Below are 3,611 nucleotides of genomic sequence, written 5' to 3' on the forward strand. Positions count from 1 at the left end.
CTGCATATATACCGGCAAGTCAAGACGAAAGGCATTGTTCCCAATCTTCTCCAATATGGTGAATGGTCCATACCAAATTGGCTGCAACTTCTTTCCTTCTCCCTTCATCATGTCTTTGCTGATGTGGAACCACACCTTGTCACCCACTTGGAATTGATGGTCAACTCAGTGTTTATCATGTCGAGCCTTGTAACGGGCTTGACTCTTTTCCAACTCCTCTTGCACTGCTTGGTGAATCATTTGGATTTGCTGAATGAACTGTTGAGCTTTATCTTTATCATTATGTCCATTGGAGCCATCCTCCCTTACAAAGATCATGTCTAAAGGGTCCTTTGGCAGGTAACCAAAGCATGTCTCGAATCGTGAATGTTGTGTCGATGAATACACTGCTCAGTTATAGGAATGTTGTATATAGGGTAGATGTTCTTCCCACAACTCGGGATGTTTCCCACAATAGCCTCGTAATACGTTTACCACGATATGGTTAACAACCTCTGTCTGCCCGTCATTTTACGGGTGAAATGCCATGCTTCTTTTCGGTTTGGTGTCCATCATCCTCCACAAGTTGGTCTAGAACTCCCCAAGGAAGCGAGAGTCTCGATCTGAAATAATTGATGTGGGTAATCCAAAGTGGACCCAAACATACTGAAAGAAAAGAGAAGCAATCTGCTCTGTAGTAATCTACTTTTTACAAGGCATAAGAAGACACATTTTGCTAAAATGGTCAACGACAACATACAAATAGTCGTGACCCTTCCTAGACAAAGGTAAACTTCCTACAAAGTCCATTGACACACTTTCCCATGGATGACTCGGGATAGGGAGTGGTGTGTAGAGCCCAAGTTTTCTATTAGAGGGCTTTGAAATAGAACACATCACACAACCCTTTACATAGAGAGTCACAATGTTTTTCATATGAGGCCAAAATAAAATCTTTGTACATGACATAAAGTCTTTTCGACACCAAAGTGTCCAGACACAAGAGAGGTGTGGGCCTCTCGAATTAAATGCACTCTTTCTCCTATAGGAATACACAATTTACCAAGGTGATACAACAATTTCCCCTGGAAGTGATATTTGTCCACTCGTGAACCATGGGTTAGTTTTTCATAAACCTCTCTAAGTCATCATCATTAGCATATTGTTTAGCATCACTTTCAAAAGACAACGAAGCATTATGCAAAATAACAGAAGCAGAAATAGGAGGGAGAGATAGAATATCGACCACTTTATTTCTAGTGCCCTTATTATACTTTATTACCAGATGAAACTGTTGAAGAGAGCCCATCCACTTGAAATGACAAGTTTGTTGCAACTTGGTTTGTGACTGAAGGTACTACAAGGGCTGATGATCTGTATGGATGATGGCCTCCTTGCCGATTAGGTAGTTTTTCCACTTTTTCACACTCTGCACCAAGGCATAAAGCTCCTTGTCATAGGTGGGATAGTTTATCACAGCTTGAGAAAACTTCTCATAATGGTAACAAATTGGCTTCTTTTGCTGCATCAGTACAACCCCCATGGCATAACCACTGGCATCGGTTTCGATCTCAAATGGATGTTGGAGATCGGGTAACGCTAAGACTGGCGTGGTGCTAATTTTTTCCTTCAATGTTTCTAAGGACTTCTATTGTCTTCTTCCCCAATGGAAGACCTATTTCACACTTGTCAATGTGTGCAAAGGTGTTGCAATAACAGAGAAATTAGCAATAAATCTCCTCCAATACTAGATGGCACCTAGAAAGCTACGGACCTCAGTTACACTAGTAGGCTTAGGCCAATTTACAATTGCTTCGAATTTAGTAGGATCAATTTTTAACTGACCATGACCAACAATATGACCTAGGTAACCTAAAGAGATTTTCCCGAACTCACACTTTGACAATTTTGCAAAGAGTTTTTCTTTCTTCAGCACATCAAGAACTTTCTTTACATGACTCAAATGTTCAAACCAACTCTTGCTGAAAACTAGTATATCATCTAAATATACAAGAACTAACTCATTAATGAAAGGCCGAAATATATGATTCATAACCTACATAAAGGTGGTTGGAGCGTTGCAAAGCCTGAATGGCATTACCATCCATTCGAACAACCCCTGCTTGGTTTTGAAAGTGGTTTTCCACACGTCCTTCTCCGCAATTCAGACCTGGTGATAGCCACTGCGCAAATCCAATTTTGTGAAACACATAACATTTTTTAATTGATCCAATAAATCATCTATGCATCGGAGGGGATAGCAATTTTTTACTGATATTTTGTTGAGCGTGCGGTAGTCCACGCACATTCTCCAGCTCCCATGATTTTTGGGCACTAGAACAATTGGCGACCTGCATGGGGAGGAGCTTAGCTTGATCATGCCTTAGTCTAGCAATTCCTACACTTGACGCTTGATCTCCTCCATCTCGACTGCTGACATTCTATACATGCTGATATTCAGCAAAGGGGCTTCATGCAACAGGTGGATCTCATGTTGGATCTCCCTCTTTGTAGGTAGTCCCTTTGGCTCTTGAAACAATGCATTATAATCAACAATTAAATACATCAATTCTTGTTTATGCTTCCCATCGCAGCCTTGGAACGTGCCTATGAATTCAGCCTCCTTTTCCCTGACGACCATAAGCATGCATGTTTTCATGAAATTTACCAGTCGTTTCATCTGCCCAGCGCTTACGATGATGGTGTTAATTTTGTTTTGATGAGCCCGCACTATGTACTCTATCCCATCCTTAGTGATGTGGTATTTATTCTCATGGCAGAAAAAGATAGTTTTTCTGTCATACAAGTAGGGGCACCCCAATACCATACCATAGATGTCTAGCGCTATAACGTCCATTTCTACTTCATCCACTAGCTTAGATGCAATCAAAAATTTGACCTTGCACTACTGGGTTACATTCAATTTAGCTTTATCATGTATCCATCCTAGCGGGTAAGGCTTTGGGTGCGGTTTTGATTCTAAGCCAAGCTTATTTACCAGGGATTCTACAATTAAATTTGCTTGGGACCCCGTATCAAACAGAGTTTCTACTTTGGTATGATTTACTACAACTCTGATATGAAATAATTCAATTTTTTTTTTTCTATCATTTGAAAGGGACTCATTTACAGAACTGGTGCTTCCATGTGATTTAGAATCAACAAGAGGTGTAAGGGTACGTTTTGTTCCCGCTACTGTGACCAGCGCTTCATCTCCTGAACCTGATCCAAGGTCTTGCTATGCTGCTACCACTGTTTTCTGCTTCCCTTTTCCTCCATACTTCTTTGGGTGTTTTTCTAGGTGCTGCTTCCAACATTGATCATCATCGTGGCCTTATTTCTTGCAATGATTGCAATAAGGTCGCTCTCCCTCTTTGGCTGCTATTGTTTTCTTCTCCTTCCCTTACCATTTCGCTTTGGATTTGCCATTGGGAGGTTTGAACAGTGGTTTTCTGGGCTGGTCCTCTCTTTCATTCGTGCCCCTATTCTCAATATGAATTACTTTCACACTAGCAGCGTCAATAGTGGTTGGTTCAAACAACAATAATGAATGTCGAATATAACTATGCAGTGAGCCAATATACTTAGTTACAACTTCAGGTGTATCTAGTGCAATACCCAAATATAGTCTT

The sequence above is a fragment of the Pinus tabuliformis genome, chromosome 8 (genome assembly GCF_031772625.1).
Source record: "Pinus tabuliformis cultivar Carrire ecotype Pingquan chromosome 8, CPIR1, whole genome shotgun sequence".
Classification (NCBI taxonomy): Eukaryota; Viridiplantae; Streptophyta; class Pinopsida; order Pinales; family Pinaceae; genus Pinus; species Pinus tabuliformis.